Source organism: Protopterus annectens, chromosome 1.part2, assembly GCF_019279795.1.
Source record: "Protopterus annectens isolate FY-2018-M chromosome 1.part2, PAN1.0, whole genome shotgun sequence".
NCBI lineage: Eukaryota > Metazoa > Chordata > Ceratodontiformes > Protopteridae > Protopterus > Protopterus annectens.
This window is the reverse complement of record NC_056727.1, coordinates 654,135,340-654,159,610: the sequence shown is the minus strand read 5'-3', so window position 1 is coordinate 654,159,610 and position 24,271 is coordinate 654,135,340. Positions and strand designations below refer to the sequence as shown.

Below are 24,271 nucleotides of genomic sequence, written 5' to 3'. Positions count from 1 at the left end.
TTAGATCTATAATTTCTGCAAGAGAGTCCAATACTGAAGCCCTTGTTGTTTTGGATGACAATTTACTTAACAAAGCAGTAGAACTGAGCAAAGCAGTATAACTGATCTAGTCCTATCTTTGGAGTCTGTGGCATCTGCTAAGTCTGGTTGCTAATACTGACTTTGTTGATTTTTAGTTACTATTGGAATAAAAGACCTGTATGTGATCATTCTTCAAGGTGAAGGCATTGCAATGGTGAAACTTCCTTTTCTGTACTATATTATTTTCTAGTATAATTTCTGCCAACAACATGTAAATAGCTTAACCTTATTCTTGATAATAATTTATTTGCTTTAACAACAAATGTTATTGACAGGTCATCCATCAGTCTTGCAGTGGGCGCAACAATAGCCCCTACATTTGTAAACACAGTACCTTACTACTGAGGAAAAAAAGTGACGTTCAGTTTCAGTTTTTTGGCAAAATACGAAATTTTACATTCAGTATATTGATGGCATTTCAGATTTTATTTCACATCTAAATTAATGTATCTGTTTTCTAAGATTTACAGCTTATTGGTCTCATATGCAGTTGAATTTCTTGACATCATATTGGTAACTGATGCCTGCACTGGAACTGTCTAAGTTAGCATTCATCATAAGCCCACTTTTAGTTACACATGTATACATGCCTCCAGCTGTATCCTGAGATGTGTGAAAGAAAATGTTATCAAGGATTAAACCATCAGCATTTCTAGGCTAAATGCTAATGACCAGGTGTTTCTCAGGAAATTAGGGACTTAAAAAGCATGTTCAGTGGCAGAGGTTATGATGTCCCTCTAATTGACTGAATTTTTGGAGAGATGGTGGGAAGCTGGGATACTACGTATGCTACAATAGTAAAGATGAATGATATATCCCAAGGTACCCAAGAAGTAGAACATTTCAGCAATGACACTGTGTTCTTCCTTGAAATTTCAGTCGACAGTCCTATGATTAAACAGTCTGTCTTTAACAAGTGGAAAATTTTGGAAAATTCTCTAGCAAGTTAATGAACTGTCCAAGAGGACTGGTGGAGTTCTACATTTTTTTACAGAAAGAATACACATTTAAAATCTTGGGTAGAGAAAAGTACAAAGAGTGGTCAAGGGACTTATCATTGCAGTTTTGCAGTTTATGTCAATATTGCAAATATGTGTTGAATAGCCCCTTTACAACCAGAGCTGCTTATGCTTAAATCAACACTTTAATTCTAATGATGTGTGTGTGTAGTCTACCTAGCTCAGTGTGACACCTGCGATGCATTTTATGTACACAAAGCTATTTTTAAACTTTCACAAAGGGTTTATGAGCAACTGTATGTGATCGAGTAAAGATGAGACAAATGTGCTGTACTGACATTCTAGAAGTTGTCAGAATTATAAAAAGTTTATTTTGTAGTGCTGTACTGTGTGCTGAAGAAAGTTAAAAGAGGTGACATGGGCACTCAAATGGAAGTCAGCAGTATCGGCAGTTGAGGTTAAGAACTATTTATCGCCCTTTCTTAAATTATGTGATTAATGTATTTTGAAGCAAAAAGCAGCCAAATTAAGAATTTGCATAATGGTTGGCTTATCAAATGACAGCTGGTCATGTAGTTGTACGTGTGAATCTTTTTTGGGGGGTTAAACTGGTCTTTGTAGGGTTTTATTTTATCCTGAAGTGTTTTTACAATTAAATATGAAAGTGCTAAATTACAACTTATGGTTGAGGGATTCCTCTTCTGTAGTTCAGATGTTTGCAAAGCCACTTGTTTTGTGGAGGTGTAGGCTCTCTTGGATGGTTGGGTCTTTAACAGTACAAAATGCCAAATATAAATAATTTTGCAGGAGTCTGAGAGACAAGATATAGACACAGGCCTTCCAGGCATATTGGTAGCTGAAGGCATTTAGTGATATTTTAGTTAGAAACCACTGGGGTCTTTTTAACTGTATGATTTGTTTGGATAGATATCCACTAAAAGTAGCAGCATAATCTATAGTTGATCTTATCAAGGCAGGGAATAAAGACACATTCTTTTGACTGGAATGAGATACCTTTGAGTTATTAATTGGGATAGATAGAACAATTTATTGACTGTTGTTACTATGTGGTTGTGCAAGGACAGATAATTGTTTGCAAAGGTGTTTAGCTATCTGACAACTGTATCAGACTGGAGTTGGGTGTTTTCTGTACTGTAGGGTAATAGCAGGATTTATTTACCAAAGACTGACAGTGCTACACTTCTTTGCATTGAATTTAATCCCATTTCTATTACATTTAATACTAAATGTATGGTTTAGCTCTTACTGTGGGTAACACTATTGGATGCTGAGTGAATTCTATGGACTGCGAATTAGCTACATCTTCTGTGGCTATTGGGGTCCCCTCAGTGGGCAAGGGAAAGACACTTTTATCAGTCCTTGGAGAGGGAACTGGGAGGGTTTCCCTTTTGTGTCAGACTGCTATGTGCATCCCTGAGAAAGCTGCTTGCTGCTGCTGCCATTAGTAACTTAGCCGGCCCCATTGTTCCTGTCCACAAAAAAAAAAAAAAAAAAAGAAAAGAAAAACAAGCATGTACCCACCCTACCTCAATTTTCTTTGGGTAAAACTAGTTTACTGGGTCTGGCTGAGGGTTTTATTTAGGCTGCTGATCCTTCTTGTAAAGCAGTTTCTGGCAAAAGAAAAAGAGATTCCTCTTTTCCTGAAGAGATTCAAGAGTCTGAATCTAAACAGGTAGACGCAGGGATGCATACAAGTTTTTTCTCAGATTTCTGATTCAGACACAAAGGAGAGCTCAGTTTCTGATTCTCCTTGAGTGTGTGTGTGTGTGTGTGTGTGTGTGTGTGTGTGTGTGTGTGTGTGTGTGTGTGTGTGTGTGTTGGGAGGGGGAGGGGGTTCTCTTTCTCTGAGGCTGTCGCTAAAATGTACTAGTGTTTTCAGTAGGAGAACACTGAGGTTTCTCAGTCCCTCAGAACATACTGTGAGTTTTTATAGGATTTCCCAGAACCTACACCCATTCCCCTTGTTCTGAATGCTTTAGAGGATATGTGCATTACTACCTGCAGTTTTCTTAATAGTCAGCCACTTGCCTATAAGAAGACAGATAAGTTCCTCAGTCTTAAATTGTTATGCACTATTCCCAAATCTGGCCCAACAGCTATAGTTTTAATTGATCCCATTACTGCTAAGCACTTATTTAATTCTAGTTCTACTGTTTCTGATAATGATGGGAACATTATTGATAGGTATGGCAAAATAGTATATACTTCTGCAACTCTGATTTTCAGAATTTTGAACTGTCAGGCTCATATGTTAAAAGAGGGCGGCCACAGTGGTGCAGCGGTTAGTGTTGCCACCTCATAGCAAGAGGTTCTTCGGTACAATCCTCAGCTGGGGTGCCTTCTGTGTGGAGTCTGCATGTCCTCCCTGTGGTTGCGTGGGTTTCCTCCAGGTGCTCCGGTTTCCTCCCACATCCCAAAGACATGCTGTAGGTGGATTGGACACTCTAAATTGGCCCTAGGTGTGAGTGCATGCATGTGTGTGCCTTCTGTGGAAGGGTGGGCGCCGGGCTGGCAACTCAACACCATAAAACTCCACTGCCAGTCATGAGCGGACAGGTGATCCACTGTGGCAACCCCTAACAGGGAAAAGCCGAAAGAAGAAGAAGGTTCATATGCTAAAAGTTTGTTCTGACAAATTGTGAAAGTATGATGAATGTTTTATCTGAAGTTTCTTCTACTTAGGAGAAATCTGCTTTAACTAACTTAGTTGCTTCTGTTGCACAGGTTACTACTCCTTGTTCACAGTTTGTGTATGACTCTGCTAATACTTCTTCCAGGGCTAGGGTGACTTGTACTGTTTTGAAAAGGTTTGCACAGCTGCATCCTCAGAACTTCCCAAATGATGTTAAAAACGAGATTTTAAATTCTCCCTTGCCTTAGGCAGAGATTTAGTGTTTGGCCCCTCTACTGAATAAGTGATCAAAAAGTGTGAAAGGTGCATGCTGATCCAGGGAATCTCTAAGAATTTTCCACCCTCCTTTTCCAAAATTTTAAAGTGATTTTCTTTCCCCTCAATCAGTTTTGGCCAAAAAAACAAAACAGACTAACCATCTTAACAAAATACAGGTAACTGATCTTTAAGAAGAAATGGAAAGAGGGTTCCAAAATAAGCCTCTAACCTCCCAAACCCAAGGATAGTCTAACAAGTGTAAATGACTGTTTAAGAGATCTTGTAAACCCCTTCCATCCCGGCCTTTTTTTTCTTCCACAAAGTCTGAATCTTCATATACCTCTTTGGCAGTAGACAGTTTCAAACAAATGGTTTCTGAAAATCATTCATCAAGGTTACAGATGGCAATGAAAGGAAATTCCTCTTTTCCAATGGGTCATACCTCATCTCCCAAATCAGACTCTTTTGTTCTACAGTTCTTCATCACATGCTTTCCCAAGAAGGGATAGAACCAGTTCCTCCTTCCCAGGTGGGGAAGGGTTTTATTCAAGGATGATCCTAGTGTCCAAGAAAGAAAATTCTTGGAGACCAGTTCTGGATCTTTCTTTCCTAAATCCATTTGTAAAAGTACCCAAATTCAAAATTATGTCACTTCCCAACCTGTTACCTCTTCTTCTTTTTTAAAGGTTCCTGAAAACACTAGACAAATATGCTTATCATCACATTCCAATTCATCCAGACTTCAGTAGTTTCTAAAGGTTCTGTATGTATAGATCAGATTATCAGTTCTCTGCCTCACACTTTGGACTCTCCACTGCACCAAGAGTGCTCACAAAGTGTCTAGTTCATTGCAGGCTACAGGGTATTTACAGGTTTTCATATTTAGACAACTTATTTATCTTTGCAGAGTCTTTGCCAAAGTGTCAGGAATCTCTCTTATGGGTGAGAGATCTCTTGCAGAAGTTGGGATTCCAAGAGAATATTCAAAAGTCTTTCTTGACTCCTTCACACAGGATTGTGTTTGGATGCCAACAAGACATCAAAGTTCAAAGAGCTTTTCTTCCACAAGAAAAAATGATCTTTATATCTTGATTGTTTCTAAGGGTTTCCACTCAGACATTGGTCAATGCAAGGGAATACCTCTGAAGAGAATTCTTTTTGGTGGAGACAATAGATATCCTTAAATCCAGATCTCCCCTTCTCCCTCCCAGCTCCAAAGCAATCATTCACCACAGATACTTCAGATTTTGCTTGGGGAACAGTTTCAACAGGGATAAAAGTGCAGGGAGTGTGGGATACCAAAAACATATGCAAATGCATAAATATCAAGGAGATGTTTGCCCTGATCAATGCACTGAGCTCTCTGAACCATCTTTGGTCCTTGGATCCTTTTCAAGTTGTTACAGGCAATACCACAATCATGTGATACATTGGCAAGCAAGGGGGAACCAGGTTGTACCCTCCCTTTGCAGCCTAACCATGTTAGTTTGGGGTGTAGCTTCTCAACACAATCTCACAGACATACTACATTCTTTGAGAGTGAAATTGTGTGGCAGACAAGCTGACAAGGACTAGGGCAGACCCTCATAAATGGAAACTAGATCAGGGAGGGCTTCCAAGATTTGATCCATCTGTGGGGAGTTCCTCAAGTAGACCTGTTTGCCTTTTCTCTGAACAATCAGCTGTCAAGATTCTGTTCCAGGACTCCATACAAGAAGGCCTGGAAGACTGATGATTTTTCTTTTCCTTGAGCAGAAATGTTTCTGTATGCTTTTCCACTGATATAATATATAGTGTACTTCTGAAGATTCAGAAGGAATCCTCCAACATCATTGTGGTGACTCCCTTCTGGCCCATGTAACCATGGTTCCCCCTTCTTTTGGAAATGACCAGGGGCAATTAACCACAAGCTTCCCCACTGACTGGATCTACTCAAACAAGAACAGGGGTGTTTGATGCACCCCTACATCAAGCAACTTGAATTGACTGCCTGAATGAGAGGGTCTTAATTCCTTTCAGACAGCTGTTTACTGAGGATGTGCAGCAGGTACTAATGGAGGCAAGAAAACCTGCTAGAAAATTATATATTAGCAAATGGAAAAGGTTTTCTAGTTGGTGCCAACAGCATAATCTGTACCCGGTATTTGTTCTTTTGTTCTGCAATATTTGTGTGAGTTACTATCATATGGCCTTTCTTATTCCTCCATCAGGGTTCATTTATAATTAATTTCAGCATGTCTCCCCATGGTTCCTCCTCTTTCAGTGCAGTCTCATGTCAAATGTTCTTGAAAGGGGTTTTCCATAAGAGTCCTCCAAGAAAACCAGTAGCCCCTCCTTGGGATCTTAATTTTGTGCTAAGAGAAGTTAACACTTATTCCATTTGAACTAATTAATCTGTTTGACTTGATGTTCTTAACATAGAAACCCATTTTACTGATTGCCCTGACCTCTTCAAGAAGGGTATCTGAGTCACAAGCTCTTATGGTGAGTCAGCCCCTTCTTATTTCCATATGGACAGGGTTTCTTTGAGAATAAACCTTTCTTTTGTGCCTAAAGTGGCATCTGAGTATACTTTAAGCCAAATTATCCATCTCCCCATTTTCTTTCCTGAATCTAAAAATGAGGGGGAAAGGATACTCCATACCTTAGATGTCTACAAACAACTCGGTTGCTATCTTGACAGAACTAAATCTTTCAGATGTTTGGATCAATCGTTAATTTCTTGTGAAAATAAGAAGGGACAACCTGTGTCAAAATAGACTATTTCCAAATACTTTTTTAAGGCTGTTACCTTTTGTTATACTCACCAGAACAAAACTATTCCTGGCAGGGTCAACACCCACTCTACTAAGGCCTTGGCTTCATTTATGGCTCTTTGGAAAGAGCTATATTCTAAAAATATTCTAGAAGCTGCTACTTGGTCTTCTGTACATACTTTTACAAAGTAGTATAAGCTTGAATCCTTTAATAGGTCCAAATCAAACTTTGTTAGGACCATTTTTCAGTGACTCCTGGACTGTTTCCTTCCACCTCACAAATATAGTTAGCTAAGGTAATCTGCATATATAACTTAGGCTACTGCAGCAGTGATCAATATGATGAACATAGCAGTTGTGTAAATTAAACTTACCATAAGACTAGATGTTTGAATGATCACTGCTGCAGTAGTCACTCCCGCCCTCTATTTCCCTGTTTTTTGGTTGTTGTTTATGACAGGGTGTGGATGTTTATTTTTTTTGTTCCTAACATTGTCCTTTCAGGGCTCAGCCTCCCTCTGCCTCCGTCTGTCTGATTGCAGGAAAGTTCTGAAGGGCTACACATCCAAACTTGTCTTTTAGTCAGCTTAGCTCAAGCTGCCTGACAGTTTTAGTGTGTGGAATGTGCCCTGAAGCTTTGGAAGCTGGCCGGCTGTTCAATACTTGGCAGGATATAGCCCATATACTGCAGCAGTGATCATTTATAGCATCTGATCTTATGCTAAGTGTAACTTACACAGCTGTACTTTCCCTCACTGATATCTTAAGTTTTATAGAAGTTTGCAATTGATTTGTAAGGCATTTGTCTTCACCTTGAGAATGGAGATAGAAAGTTGATGAGGTTTCCACCTTTAAAGTGGACAGTACTACTACTGCTTTAGTACACTTTCCAGGATGTTTTGAAATCAAATTCTTAGAACTGTGATGCCCTTTTATCCACCCATACAAAAAAAAAAGACTAGTTATATTAGTCATTATTGGTCATACGTGATTTATAGTATCCTCATAACTAGAGCTTGCTCTCTTTCATTACCATTGTATGACCTGTGTTCCTTACTTGTAGGTTCATAGGTGTGTACTAGGCTAATGGCCCTGGAGCCTTTACAAGCCTAGCCCATAGGATTACCCTGGCATTGTGCCACCCGACCTTAGTTCCCAGTGCCTCTGTTGAGCAGAGCCACTGGAGTGATTCCACTCATCAAGGTTTCTCTTGAAGAGCGCCAGTGAGGTGCTCTGTTTGACATGTATGGGAAGTCTATTTCATAGCATGGGCAGTATCTGTGTTATGAACCTGTCCCTCGAGCACATTCTGTTGATTGTGGTAATGAGGTTGAGGTCTCTGGAGCGTGTGGTGTGGAGGGATTGGGATTTCTTTAGGTGTAGCATTTCTAACAGAGCTGGGTCAGACGTGGCTTTGTAAGTCAAGCAGAGATCGCCTCTAAGTAGGTGATATGAGACAGAGAATAGTTGCAGTTTTTTGAGTCTGTCCATATAGGACAAGTGTTTAAGGCCTAGGATCCTCTTTTTGAGGTACTTTAGTGACCTCTCCATTTGCTGCAGGTGTCTAGTGAGGTACATGCCAAATGGGGCATTATACTCGATGATTGGCCTAATGAGGGAAGAGTAGAGGGAGACAATAACCTCTTTCTTCCTAGATGCAAAACTCTTAGTAATGAGATGTGCCACATAGAAGTACTTTCTGACCACAGTGGCATTGTGGTGGTCAAAAGAAAGGTTGCTGTCAACCCATGTCCCCAGATCTCTTATAACGCCCTCTGTGTTCAGTGGACTACCATCGATGTGGTAATTTATAGGAACTGTGTTTTTCCCAAAGGGGATGACAACACATTTTTTGGCATTGAGCTTAAGGCCATGGTTCTGACACCAGTTGTTGGTCTCAATGAGGCCTTTCTGTAGGATGTCAAAATCACTTGGGGAGTTAATAATGGCTCCTAACTTGCAATCATCTGCAAACTTTGTGAGCCAGAGTCCCTTTGTGTTGGCCTCGACTTCTGAGAAGTAGACAACAAACAGGAGAGGACCCAGGACCAATTCCTGTGGGACTCCACTCCTGACTGGTCGGCAGTCTGACTTGGAGTCAGCTACTTTCACACTGTGGGTTCTATCTGTGAGCCAGTTTGCAATCCACCTAGTTATATAGGGGTTGATGCCTAGCTTAGTCAGCTTTTTTATGATTTCTGAGTGGGGATGGTATCAAAGGCCTTGGCCAGATCAAGGTAGGCTGTATGAACCACCTTGCCTTCAGCCACACCTCTGGTGACTGACTCATAGAAGTCGACCAAGTTGAGCAGGCATGATCTATCCTTTACAAAACCAAACTGTGTGGGATCCTGAGTTTGGAGATTCCCTATATCCTTATTTATTAGGTCCATGCTGATGCATTCCATAGCTTTGCATATCAGACGTGTCAGGCTAATGGGGGCGATAGTTCCGAGGGTCTGTAGTCGCTCCTCCTTTGTGGAGAGAGATGACTATAGCAGTGTGCCATTTGGTAGGGACAAAGCCTGAGGTGAGGCTGTGATTGAACAAGCCACACAGGTGATGTGCCAGTTCACTCTGTAGTTCATATAGAACACAACCGGGGATATTGTCAGGTCCCAAATAAGCTGTATTGTTGGCCTTGTGCAGTGTTGTTTTAACCTGTGCAGCAGTAATACTGGGTGCCTGGCAATCTAATGGTATTGTGATTGGTCCTTTGGGGGGAAGAGGGGTAAAGTTGGCACTGAATCTGTCGGCCAGTATATTGGTAATATCTGTTGGCTCAGTATAGGAGGTACCATTGTGCAGTAGCTCAGAGCAAATCTGGGTATTGTCATGGAGATTCTTTACATAACTATTGAAGGCCTTGTGGTTGTCTTTACTATCTGCTGCAATTCTGTATTCATAGCTAGCTTTACAGGATTTGATGACAGATCTCAACTTTTTTTTGAGGCTGATAAGGGAATTTTTCCAGTCTTGGGACTTCACCTTATTCCGCATCATTTTCCTCCTTCTGTTGAACAATTTGTTTATGGCAGGGGACCACCAGATTGGCTTCCTTTTTTTGGAGGAGAGCGTCTCGGTTCTGTTGGGTTTGGCGAGATCCATGCATTTGTGTACAAGTTCGTGCAAGTGCACTGGTGTATGATTCAACGGTCATGCAACTATTCTCCATTTGCATGGGTTCAGTGAAGTTAGCTACCTCTGTTTTGAGGAGCCCAAAGTTAGCTTTTGAGAAGTTTTTCATGGTAGTTACCTTTGCTGGAGGGGTGGGAGGGATGTGGATTTCCAAGGCGATTAGTTTGTGGTTGGATCTAACCAGAGAGGAGTTGACTATTGGTGCAGAGCAACGGTCGCCTGTGTTAGTAATGACCAGGTCAAGGATGTTGCTACTTGTCTATTAAATTTAATTCAACAGCACTGGTAGGATGAACTAGAGTGGAATATTGCTTTCCCTCTTTCACCTTTATCTTTTGATAGGAATTCAAGACAAATAGAAAAATATGTGAGAAAGTATGAACATCTAGTACTTTAGCTTTTAGAGCATTTAATTGTTTAGTTCAGAAAGGTTTGCATCAGAATTCCACTTTAGAGCAAATTCAGGAAAATTTGCAGCCAGTTCTCAGTAGAAATATTATAAAAGAAATAGAGAAGTTGGTTTCAGCAATGAAGAGTAAAGAGTTCACACATACTGAAGTGTTCCTGTGATGGTGTAGATGTTCTTCAAAGGCTGCCACTTCAAGGCGGAAGTCATACACTGAAAATAACGACACTGGTGATAATTCTTCAAGAACTGACATGTCAGGTGTAATGTTGAGAAGGCTTGTATGAGTCAGAATTATATTTTATAATGATGATGTTACCAGAATACTTAAGAGTTCTTGCTTGGTCAACCAGCAGATGATATTATTGTTGATATGGAAACAAAAGTAAAATGAGATCTTCTTTTAAGGAAATGTATATAGCTGTTACCCCAGAGAGGGAACCCTTTGTGGTTTTATCATCAGAAGCATTATAAAGGAAATCAAGCCAATTACAATATCCAAGTAGGGTTACCACCTGTCCCACTTTGCGAGGGACAGCCCCTCTTTGGGCAGTTGTGTCCTGCCAAAAAATTGTAAATGTCCTGAGATTTTAGGACAAAATTATTTCGTATATTTTATGTAATAGTTGCATAAAACAGTCATTATGTATCTGTAACACCTAAATGTTATAAGAAACAGAATAAGCAACTAAAATGCTATAAGAATAAGCTTTTATTTAGGCAAAAAAGTGAAGTTCTGTCCTTTGTACTGGCCATGGGTATGTTTCAGCCTGCAAAATCCGACGTTTATACCAAAAATGTTCCACTTTGGACATTGAAAAGGTGGCAACCCTATATCCAAGTTCTACAAGAAATGATGGATACAGCCAAAAATTTTCAAATTACTGCTCTCTTTCTTTGTTTTACCTCAACTCCTTTGCCATTTTCTTTTAGGAGCAAACTTCAGAGTCATCTTTCTTCATGGCAGGTAGAAGCGTTACAGTGCAGAATTTATTCACATAGCAATTTGTTCCACATGTACACCCATTGTCTTGCTTACGTGTATGTGTACCATTCTGCTTGTGGGCTAGCAGGCAGATTGCAGGTGTCACAATTGGGAATGGCTTGCATTGGGCCTCAAATCTTGTGTTGTACTGAATACCTGCAAAGACCAAGTTAGTAGATGCCAGAGTACAGTTTCCATTCTACCATAAATTCTGTTTGAAACTGTTAGACTTGTGGAGGGTGGAGAATAGCAAAAGGCGGACAGATACAGAGGTAACACATGCTACAAACTATGGCTGATTGGAGCATACAGGATACAGATGAGCATCGCTGTAGCTGTCCACGTTTGTGTCGGAGGCTGTACATTTGTTTTTGGTGTCCATACTGTAAGACCCACATGTACAGATGCAATGGCATCAAATTACACTGACACAATATGTTTTATAGGTATATGTAGCACAGTTCTGTGTGGCAGAGCCACACTTGTGACTGGTTACAACCAGCTACCCCATGACAGCAACCAGTTGAGGTAGCCTCTATGTTTGAGTGGGTAAGGTGTTATACACAGTGTGCTAACTGTGGACATTGGCAGTGGAGTACTATAATGTGGGTATGTCAGATATTGCTGACCAATGGCTTAACATATGTTTATCTTCATATTTACTAAGCAGTATGGCTTCAAAAGAAAGAAGGAAAAAGGAAGAGAAGATGTGAAGTTGTACTATCTCACCTTCGTTCTTACTGATGGGTTACTCAGCTAAAATGGAAAAGCTTGAGGTCTTCAACCAGCTTGTGGCCTACTCCCTATCCCACGATGCACTGGTGCTTCCCCCAGATCTCATTTACTGCTGCAACAGGTCGTGCGTTTCACCAGCTCTGGCCAGTGAAATTTAAGCATATTTCTTGCTATTATTCTTATTGTTAAATTTTTTTTCTTTCAGTTTAACTAGTAGTACTTTAGATTAGTTAGTTTGATGCAGGAGAATTATCCATAGTGCTTGTGCACTCCTTAGTTTATAGGAACTTTTTTCATTGTGAGGCCATTTTATTAGGCCTAGTTAAAAACTCCTTTCCCTATTTATATATATTTATATATTTCATAGTTATTTGCTGTGTTTTCTTGATAGCCTAAACTTAGAGGCTAATGTCTTTCATTTGAGCCCATTTTATTCTGGACTGAGTTGTGCTTTAAAAGGGTTCGGATTAGATGGGTTTATAACTTTCCCTCTGGGTGTGTGTGTGCTTTAGTTATAGGTTACTGTTAAAGCCTGTAATTTCGTAGGATATACAGATATATATATATATATATATATATATATATATATATATATATATATATATATATATGTATATTGGTAGTGTGGATTGTTTCTTCCTTGTAGCATGTCTCAGCAAGAGCAATCAAAGTCTGGATTTAAGAAATGTCCTAAGTGTGGACAAAACATGTCCATAACTGATGGACACTCAGAATGCGTTTATTGCTTAGGTGAGGTTCACCTGCAAGAGGACTATTCCATATGCCATTCTTTTAGCAGTGGAGTGTTGCATGAAAGGAAGAGTAAGTTGATTGCTAGAGGTCTAGTAAAATCTTCCTTTCAAGAATCACTGGACAAAGACAATACAGGACAATACCCAGGACAAGACGTCAAAGTCTTCAAAAACTTCTTCAAAAACTTCTTCTGTGTCAGAGCCAAAGAAAGATTAATCGACCTCTAAAGTAACAGATATACCGTCTGCCTTGGCTCCACACATTTTGGAACTGACGGTTGTTGTTGGTAGGAGCCGGTCCCCGGTATTGGAACTGGTATCTCCTACCCTCAAGTCGGGTCCTTGTTAGATTATCGAAACACAAATTAGCGAATTTGTGTTTCGGCAATCACAATTTAGCAAAAGTGCATTTTGTCGAAATGCACTTTCACTAAATGAAAACACAAAGAAAGCATGCAGTCTGCATGCACCGTTAGTTGTAAATCAGTGTATACTGTTGATTTACAACTAACGGAACTATTGCTGACATCGTACTACAGTGGGGATTAGGGAATATTTCCTTTTCCCCACTTTAGTGTGCTCTCAGAGTGAGAATAATAAAGTAGGGAGTGTGGGGGGGCACAGCCCCCCACACGGGGGGGGTGCAGGGGGGGCTTGCCCCCCCTGCATAACAATGTTTAATGTTGTTTGGGTTTTTTTTTTTTGTGGTTATTTTGGGTTTAGCAAAAGTGCATAGTCGATAGTTTGCACTTTCGACAAGATGCACTTTAGCTAAACTGAATTATCGGAAACACATTTCAATTGATTGTGTTTTCGATAATTCAACAGTGACCCCCTCAAGTCACCTGTCCTCCAATCAGTGTCGTCATCTGTAGCCTCTTCTCAGTCCTCAAGGCTTTCGGAAATACATGTGGATCGTGTGGTGTAGAGGCTTCTGCAAACACCGGCGCTGGCCAAACTCTTGTCGTGGCCGACCCTCAGGGCTTCAGAATCATCCAAAACCCTTCCTGCTTCTTCCGATCCTCCTCTGACCCAACTCGAAGTTTCAGAGCTGGAGTGTTCAGAGCTGATGATTGTGGAACCATCGAGGCCGACACTATTCCAAGCCTGTCAGTTCTAACAGCTCTGACTTCCTCGGTGCCGACCGTGGAGTCTAGGAGCCAACACTCGCTGGTCAGGTCCGGAGAGGATAGTCGAACTGACTTTTCGGTTCCGACTTCACCTCTCGGGGCTTCAGCTCGGATGAGTTCAACGCCTACCTCGGGCTTGGAACCCACCACTTTGGTGCGGAGGGAGTCACCTGCCTCTTCAGATTCAGGAGTTCCTTCTCATTGGAGTGGGGGGGCTTTCGATGTCATGAGGAGAGTATTGTCCCCTCAAGACTCCACATCATCAGGACCAGTAACCTCCTCCCTTAAAGCACCTGTGTCTGCTTCTGCTTCACAGATCTCACAAAAGTGTAGAGACCCAGAGCCTCAGGATGCCCCATTGTGTGAACCATGCTCTTTCAAGACCTCACCAGAAGCCCCCACTGATGAGGTTCCCAGGAAGAGGTTATGCAAGAAGAAGCATCTGGATTCCCTGAAGAAATCCATCACTTCAGACACTGACTTAGATGAGTCAGAATGGTCCCCACAGTCCCCCTTGGAGGATATCTCCTTTGCGGATATCTTGGAAATTTTTAAACAGAGGGGGTGGCTGGAAGCCTATTAACCCTACTGTTCATGAGTCAACCCTCCTGAAGGCTTTCCGGTCTCAGCCCTCCACCACTTGGGTGTCTCTGCCTTTTGATGAGCTGATGGAACTGGTCTCTCGAAAGGCGTGGGAGTCCCCGGATTCCATGGAACCTGTCCCTCGGAGGCCTAATAAATTTCCCCCCAGGACAAGGCCTTTCTAACCAAAGGAGAACCTGTTGATCCCATGGTGGTGACGGCAGCCACCAAGAAGGAATTGTCAGAAACTTCTATGTCTGTCCATTCTCCCAATAAGGATTCTAGGATCATGGACAGATACGGAAAGCGCATGTTTACTTCAGTGATCTTTGCCCTCTGATTACTGAAGTATCTCATGCATTTTACTAGATTGCAAAGAGATCTCCTAAAAGAGCTGGGAGATACTCTATAGGGTTCAGTAGCTGCGTGGGGGGGGGGGGGGGGTCAGATAAAGTAACTTCCCAGCTTGCTACACTCAGTTCCCTTGTAAACTCTTCCATGTGTCTGGTCTCATATGCAGCTGATGGAATGAGCAGGGCAGTAGGTACAGGAATTGCTTTTAGGAGACATTCCTGGATGCACTTATTTTCCTTTGCTGAGCCCTTTAAGTCATCCTTTAACACCCCTTTCAATGGCTCGTCCCTTTTTGGACTCAAAATCATGGAAACACTTACCAGGTGTGAGCAAGATAGAAAGACTTTGTCTGCCGTCATTTTTCCACCCCTACCACACCTTAACCCAAAGGTCAGAAGGGAGGGAAGATGTGGTTCTGTAAAACTCAAGGAGCTTTCCAAGACACATTTGGTGAATCCCCCCCTAGAGGCAGAGGAGGGGTAATAATGGAAGATGCCATCCACGCAGCAGTGGGGCTCTGCAGAATCAGGGCAACAGAGATCAGTTCTTTGAGAAGCCCTATCAGCGCTTCTGAAAGGAGGCCCACTTGTCCATCTCTGGAGGCAGTTGGGGGATGCTTATCTTTGTACCCAGACGCCTGGTTAAAAATAACAAAAGACTGCTGGGTACAAAGCATCATATCCAGAGGATACTCTATTCCCTTTGCCACCCTCCCTTGTAAGAAAAATCCCAGACATTCCACCCAGTTACAGGGAAGAAGCAACCATAGAGATTTGAAGGTTGCTGGAAAAAAAGAGTCATTCAACCAGTCCCAGCAGACCAGAGGGGATCTGGAATTTACTCATGGTTCATTTTAGTTCCAAAGAAAATGGGACTGGAGACCCAATTTGGATCTCAGCAGACTGAAAAATCCGTCAAAAAGACAAAGTTCTAGATGGTCACACTACCATCGATACTTCCTTTTCTAGAAAAAGACAATTGGATGTGCTCAATAGATCTCCAGGTTGCGTACTACCACATCAAAATGGCCAGACCATCCAGAGATCATCTGCACTTTCGGCTGGGGGCCAGTCACTACCAGTTTCGAGCTCTGCCCTTTGGTCTCACTACAGCCTCCAGAGTGTTCACCAAATGCATGGCAGTAGCTACAGCTCACCTGAGATGTTTAGGATTCCAGGTGTTTCCATACCTAGACAACTGGCTCCTCAGCGCCACCACCAGGCATCAACTCATACATGCAAGGCAGACAACTTTGAACCTCTGCAGTCAGTTGGAGATTACCATAAATTCAGAAAAATCTACGTTGTCACTATGGAAACATACTGTTTTTATAGGAGCAGATCTAGATACCATTACCATGACCTTAAACTTCCATTAGAAAGGGATTGTGTTCTATGAAAACAGGTCCTGAACCTTCAATCAAAAGAAAAAGCCCCAGCTTCAATGGTGCTCAAATTGTTGGGGACAATGGCGGCAGCAATCATTGCAATTCCTTTAAGTCAAATTCATATGGGTATACTGCAATGGCTCCTGTTCATGCCATGGTCCTTTCAGGAACTTCCAATGTCACATCAAATTGTAATAACGAACTCATCTAAGAAGGACCTTTGATGGTGGCTGACGTCTCATCAGGTAAAAATAGGTCGTCCCTTTGTTCTTCCCACTCCTATTGCCACTGCAACCATGGATACCTCCCTGATTGGGGGGGGGGCATTATCACAGAAGAACAGCCCAAGGCACATGGAAGGAACATGAGGCTCACCTGCATATCAATGTCATAGAGATGGGAGTGGTACTTCTAGTGTTGCAGTCCTTTCAAGACTCTCTTCCTCTAGGGACTATTGCAATTCAGATGGACAGCATGTCAGTGGTTTGGTAAATAAACAAACAAGGAGGAACCAGATCTTACCCCCTATGTCAAGAGGCCATGAGAGTATGGCAGTTGGCAACTTCCACCCAGTGCTTTCTGATAGCAATGCATATCCCGGGGAGGTCCAGTGTGATAGCAGACCAACTGAGCAGAGCAATTCTATTGCCTCAGGAGTGGTCCCTGAAGAAAGAAGTAGTTGAAAGGATATTCTACTGATGGAGCCAGCCTTGCTGCAACCTCTTTGGAACTCCAACAAACACAAAATACAGCAGCTATTTTGTCCTAATCCCCCCATGAGAGATTCCCCAAGGAATTGGCCTCCGGGTCTCCTTTATGCCTTTCCACCCTTTCCGCTGATACCCAAAGTTTTACAGAAAGCCAGGGCTCTGGGAAGGACCATCATTCTAATAGGCCCTTTTTGGCCTCATCAGATTTGGTTCCCCTTTCTCCAGCCTCATCTATTGGAAGAACCTTGGCTCCTGGACCCAGTTCCAGATCTTCTGATTCATTCATCAGGGACTCTTCATCCTGCACATCAGTCCCTCAAATTGACAGCTTGGCTGCTCCAGTTCCAAATAAAGCCAGGTTTCAGAATCTCTCAGCTACAGCTCAGCATATTCTAACATCCTCTCAATAAATCATCTACCAGAAAGTCATACCTTAGTAAACAAAAAAGCTTTTCGATATGGGCATTTCAAAATAATATTGACCCATATCTGGCTTCAATTTCATCCATTTTAGAGTTTTTGACTAAACTTTTCAATGAGAGGCAACTGTAGCAACCATTAGGGTTCAATTGGCAGCAATTTCTAACTTTCATCTTGGTGATCAGGGGTCTAATATCATGTCACATAGACTTTCTGAAGCCTTTCTCAGGGGTACTGTTCATTTGAGACCAACCATTAAATCTCCTGCTACGCCATGGAATCTAAATTTTGTTCTTTCATGGACCATCCTACCCCCATTCAAACCAGCCTCATCTTGTGACCTGAAATATCTATCACAGAAAACCATATTTCTAGTAGCTATTACTTCTGCTCGGAGGGTTGCAGAGTTATAGGCCTTGTCCATTAAACCCCCATATTTAATTTTTCATAATAACAGAGTTTCACTTAGGACAAATCCATCATTTTTACCTAAGATTTGTTCAGAGACAAATCTCAATCAGACTATAGAATTACCTGTTTTTTTCCCTAAATATAGTAATAAGATGGCACATATGATGCACAACCTTGATGTCCACAGGCAGCTTCGATTCTGTTTACACAGGACCAAAGACTTTAGAAAATCAGAACAGCTCTTTGTTTCATTTTCAGATTCAAAGAAAGGTGCTCCAGTGGTAAAAAACACCTTATCTAAGTGGTTATCAGATTGCATCTCCTTTACATACAGTTCTATCCATATGCCATTACATCAAAAAGTAAAGGCCCACTCAACTAGAGCTGTCTCCACATCTTAAGCCTTTTTGGCCAAACTACCAATAGATTCCATTTGTGCTGCAGCCACATATACCTTCATCACTCATTACAAAGTGGATAGGGCCTCCAGGGACAGGGCCTCCTTTGGTTCCATTGTCCTGAGGAATATACTCCCGTGAGCCACTCAAGAAAGATGGTGCTTGGGATGCTAACCCATCATTAAGAATGAAGGCGAGATGAACAACTCGCATGGAATATTATGGTGAGTACATAACTTCTTTTTTGCCAGGCAGAGGCAGCCATTTTGCTTCAGGCCTTCAATGAATGTGGATGGCAGATCCATATACTCCCCAAGAGTGATTACACTTTCTGTGACTGTACATGGCAGGACATTGTTGCACAGATAAACTCTGTAAATGGTCATAACTGGTAGCAAAATCAAGTATGCCATAGGTTCACTGACATGGTCTATCATGCTCACAACAAGGCAACCAACTTTCATGAAAGAGGCCTGTACAATCATTTCTTACAGACACAGTGGAGTTCCTTGTATTTCTGTATGTGGTGACAGACTGCTATCTTATGTCTGGTGGAGGACTTAAGATTGATGTAGAACTTCACCCACCACCATGTTTTTCTGTGGGTGATACCACTGATGGGCATACCCTTATTCATAAATCTTGTATTCCTGTATGCCATAACCAGAACCAGTGAGATAACTAACATAGTCATATTCATGCAGGAACTTCTGGGCTTAGGCCACTCTGTAAGTCTGTTCAAGGTACATGGGCTTACATTTTTTGCATGCCATTCTGCTTTTCAGCTGTAGCATCATGGGAATCACATATTGTAATAAAATGGCATTGATACACTAGGGTGTTTGTCTACCTTCTCAGTTGCTTCAGAGCATGGGTTCTCTATCATGGATGTTGGCATGCCTCATATTGGAGAAACATCTAAGCATGATGGTGATGGCAGCAACAGCAAGAAAACTGTTCCACTTTCCGACACGAGTATTATGCCAGGCATATTACCCCCTTTTCCGGAGACACAGCTTAATTTCCTGTGAAACCCAGTCCGCTGTCACAGGATACCATTGTAGGACAGGAGTTGGCCAAAACAGCAGACCAGGGTGCACTCTTGTCCCCTGCACCCCAGTCAACAGTGGGTACTGGAAACTGCCAGAAGTGGAGGGACAGCAGTGGGGCCAACAAGCTAGTGTCTGGCAGTGCCCTGGTTCCCACATCATATCTGAGTGTCTTCGAGGCTATTATGCAGTGGATGTACATGACAAAAAATCAGGCAAATTCCGATGTCACCATAGTGATTGCAGAGCTGATCAGTGTGCTTAGAAGACCTCAAAGAAGGCTTTGCTTATTTATGTAGCATTTTGGCCAAGTGTTATGAGGAGTCTCTGTTATCCAGGTGCCATTGTACTGCCTCACACCATGGGCTTCACCTTTCTCATGGATGAGTCTCTTCTGCCTCCAGTGGGAACCCCCCCCCCCCACTGGATGATCAGGATGTCATCTAGGTCCCGTAACACATCCTGCACACCTGCTACCAGTTTTGAAGACACAGCAGCCTACCATGTATGCTTATGCAGATGGGGTGTACATACTGAACCTATCTGTGGTATAGCTTGCCATTTAACCACTTGGGATGCACCACCCTTGTGCCAGCTGCAGATTGTGCCAGTCGCATTCCTTGAAGAAGATGCCTCTATGGATGTGCACAGTCAGAGAACATACCTCCTGAGGGCACCCTGTGCCTCTCACAGAGTAACACTCACAGTATAACATCTTGTGCAGGGGCTGTGTCTGTGCATGCATGCACACACACACACACACACACACACACACACACACACACACACACACACACACACACACACTCTGATCAACCATCTCTTACCTCTGCACAAGTATGCCACAGTGGAAACAATCCCCCTACATAGTCTTCCAAACTTACCAGGATATGATAGACATGCATATACACATCATTAGACCCCCACCCAATCACGTAGTGCTTGTTCCCAACCTCCGTCACTGTGGCCCTCCCCATATATATGATAATAACTGTGACCTGACATATTACTGTTTTACCAGGGTAGTTTTTGTCTGATGCACAGAGTGGCCAATCCATGCTAGATGTTGCATGACTTGGTTGTTGTATGGAATGCATCATAGTTACTGTATGATCTGAAGTTGTCCTTTTCATTCCTGCTCACGGCTGAGCCATGAATCTGACCCTCGGATCTGACTCAGCCACATTCTTACAGAATAAGATCCAAGTCTTGAACTCCTCCCTCTTCCCATAACGCTGTGTCCTTTGCCTAACCTCTTCAGATATTGTTTGCCACCAGCATTGACAGATGTGGTTTCTGAAGTCTCAAGCATTGAATTTTGTTAGTGGGAATTCTTCAATATCCTTTGGTAGTTTTCACTAGTCAGGTAAGTTGTTTTTCTTCCTGTAATTCCTTTCCTGTTCCACTTCCCTTTCCTGAACTTTTTTAGCTAGCAGTTAACCTTTTACTCTTTGCTTTGTTGTTGGACCTTAGCCCATGTTTTTTTTTGTTTCATCCTTCTTCTGCTGTTTATTATAAAAATAAAAAAATAAAAAGGTATGTATATATATATATATATATATATACACACATATATATATATATATATATATATATATATATATATATATACACATATATATATATACACACATATATATATATATATATACATATATATACATATATATATATATATATATATATATATACATATATATATATATATATATGTATATACATATATATATATATATATATATATATATATATATATATACATATATATATATATATATACATATATATATATATATATATATATATATATATATATATATATATATATATATATATATATATATATATATATATATATATATATATATATATATATATGTATATATATATATATATATATATATATATATATATATATATTGCAGTGACTAGATACCCAACTCTGGTCATTTCTACTATATTTTGGTGACTGTGGTGCTTCTTAAGTTCATAGGTGTGTACTAGGCTAACAGCCCTGGAGCCTATATATGCCTAGCCCAAGAAGATTCCCTGGCATCATGCCGCACAAAGTTAGTTCCCAGTGCCCTTGTCATCAAGCAAGGCCACTGAAGTGACCCTGGGATGAGCTTCCTATTGCCCAACCACTCATCAAGATTTCTCTTAAAGAGGGCCAGTGAAGTGGTCTGCTTGACGTGAATGTGAAGTTTGTTCCAGAGTATGGGAAGTCTCTGGGTTAGGAACTTGTCCCTCCAGCATGTTCTGTTTATTGCGGTAATGAGGTTAAGGTCCCTGGGGCATGTGGCATGGAGGGATTGGGATTTCTTTACGTGTAGCATATCTAGCAGCTCTGGGTCAGACATGGCTTTGTAGGTCAAACAAATATATTTCATGGTTGCCTTTTTGTGCTTTTCTGGTGCACATGTTATGTTTTTTTCCCCTTGCCTATGGCCTATAAACCTTCACTGCTTAGATCCAACCATTGTCATTCATGTAGCCGGTTCTCCCAAAGTGTCCACTTCCACTTTGGATCCTACATGAAGGAGTTGAACTCTGGAGATTGTTGCAGGGGCTGCACCTCCCTCTGGGCTACTGCAGACTCTAGTTAGACATTCAAGGCCACCTTCACTAGCCTCATCCAGGTCTTCTAGGAGCCTTACTAAGTTTGACATGGACAGGATGATAAGGAAGATCCTCAAGACTCCGATCCAAATGGGGATTTGTCTGCTTCATCCCCTCTGCGATCTGTGAGGGTTTCTATTCCAGTGCAATCTCCTTCTCTGATCTGTCTTTTGGTATAGGAGTCCCAGGACTGTAGCCACCTGAGAGATCTGGGGTCATATCCGAGGAGCCATCCTTCCTCTACTTCAACCACCACCTAACTTCCTCTGCTCCAGTGTCATTGGATCACAGTGGGTGTTGGATCTGGGATGTCCCTGTTGGATCTAGGGGGAGGTACACGACTCCATCTCTGTCGGAGCCATCTCTTCCTCTCAGCGCTTTGGTGCTGGACAGTTTGGGTCCAGTTCTACCTTGAACTCATGGATCCGGGATCCCTACCCTTTCTTCTTCGGTTGCCTCGACTCCAGTGGAGTTGGAGAGAGATTCTCCAGCTCTGTTGACATTCCACGTTGTAGAAGGGGCATTCTGTAGTCATAGGGATCCAGTCTGTTTGACCTATGAACACCCCCTTTGTACCCCCCCGGATCAGAAAATTGAGCCTGTTATGCCTGGCCAGACTTAGCCTGTCCAGACAAGCCTTCAAACTCTTCCCCTAGAGTGGACCCCCTTTTCTTCTGCGATCTCCCCTAACATCCCACAGAGGAGATCCCTCGGAAGAAGATGTGCAAATGGAGGCACATTGACTCCTCTTGGAGTCCCTTACCAAGGAATGGACTTTGATGAAGGGGAGAAATCCTCACAATCATCACCAGAGGATGTCTCCTTTGGAGACATCTTAGAGATGCTGAGAAAGAGAGGTGGTTTGTTGGCCCAAACTCCCTCCTAGGAAGAGTCTATGTTTTTGGAGGCTTTGGGGATGGACCCATCTACATCCTGGGTGACCCTCTCAGCAAACAATCTTGTGGATATGGTGTCCCGCCAAGCCTGGAAGGAGCTGGACACTATTGAACTGATTACAAAAAGATCAGATAAATTCTTGTCCACCCCTAAGGATAGACCGTATTGGACCAAGGGTGTTCTAGCAGATGCCATGGTTGTGGCAGCAGCTACCAAGAAGGAGTTAACTGAACAGAGCACCACTCTCTATCCACGAACAAGGAATCCAGGGCTGTGGACAAATTTGCTAAGCATGATTACACCTCTGCCACCTTCTTGCTGAGCGCAGTAAACTACCTGGCACATTTTACTCGATTGCAGATAGATCTGGTTAAAGAACTCTTCAACTGTCTAGCAGAGATCATGTCAGTGGAGGATTTCATGAAAGTTTCTCCCCAACTGGTGATTCTCTTCCACTCTCTTCTTTGTCCAATTCTTCTTTGAGGCTTATCTCCCATTCCACAGAGGGCACCTCAGAGGCAGCCGGCTCAGGTATTGCTATTAGAAGGCATGCCTGGATGAGGCTTTGTGATTTCATGGAACCCTTCAAGACAACCTTTGTTAATGCCCTGTTTGATGGCTCCACTTTATTTGAGCCATCCGTGAAAGACACCTTAACCTGCAGCGAGCCAGAAGGGAAGACCTTGTCTGCTGTTGGGGTCAGGCTTTAACCCCTCAACACACCTTCAGTAGAAATCAGTGTAATGGCAAGAAAACCTGCTTCCAAAAATTCCAAGAGTCTTCCCAGGATCAACGTAGGGATTCTTCCTCCAAGGCCAAAGGAGGAGGTTTCAGTGGGAGATGCTGCCCCAGATGCAGAGGGAGACCGCACAACCAGGGCTTCAGAGAACCCTTCTCTGATAAGCCCTAGCAGCACTCCTGAAGTGATGCCCTACTGCTTATCTCTGGAGGCAGTTGGGGGTTGTTTTTCACTGCACCCAACCATCTGGACTGTTCTAACACAAAACAAGTGGGTGCTAAAGATTATATCCAGAGGTTATTGCATTCCCTTTTTCCTTCCTTCACCAGAGAGGCTAAAGAGACTTCCCGATGTTCCACCCAGTCAGAGGAAGTACACAGTAGGAAAAATTCAAAAGGTTCTGCAAAAGAGTCGCTGAAGAGGACCCATCTGAACAAAGAGGATTTGGAACTTACTTGCACTTCTTTTTATTCCCCAAAAAACAGGGGACCTGAGACCCATTCTGGATCTAAGCAAACTGAATTTGTTTGTAGAGAAGACAAAGTTCTGAATGATTATGGTTCAGTCCATTTTACCACTGTTGCAAAATGATGATTGGATGTGCTCAGTAGACTTACATGATGCATCAAAATAAACAGATGCTCCAGACGTCATCTGCGCTTTCGGCTGGGAGCCAGTCACTACCAGTTCAGAGCTCTGCCCTTTGGTCTCACCACTGCCCCCAGGGTGTTTTCCAAATGCATGGCAGTTATTGCAGCTCACTTCAGACTGCAGGGATTCTGGGTGTTTCCATATCTGGATGGCGGGCTCTTCACTGTCCCAAACAGCCATCAACTAATTCAGGCCAGGGAC

The 24,271-nt window shown here is 42.2% G+C and overlaps 1 protein-coding gene across 1 annotated transcript in view; it reads left to right on the top strand.

Moving 5' to 3' along the window:
• EFCAB2 (EF-hand calcium binding domain 2) overlaps positions 1-24,271 on the top strand; it is a 610,154-nt gene that overhangs the window by 327,309 nt on the left and 258,574 nt on the right. The window lies entirely within an intron of this gene.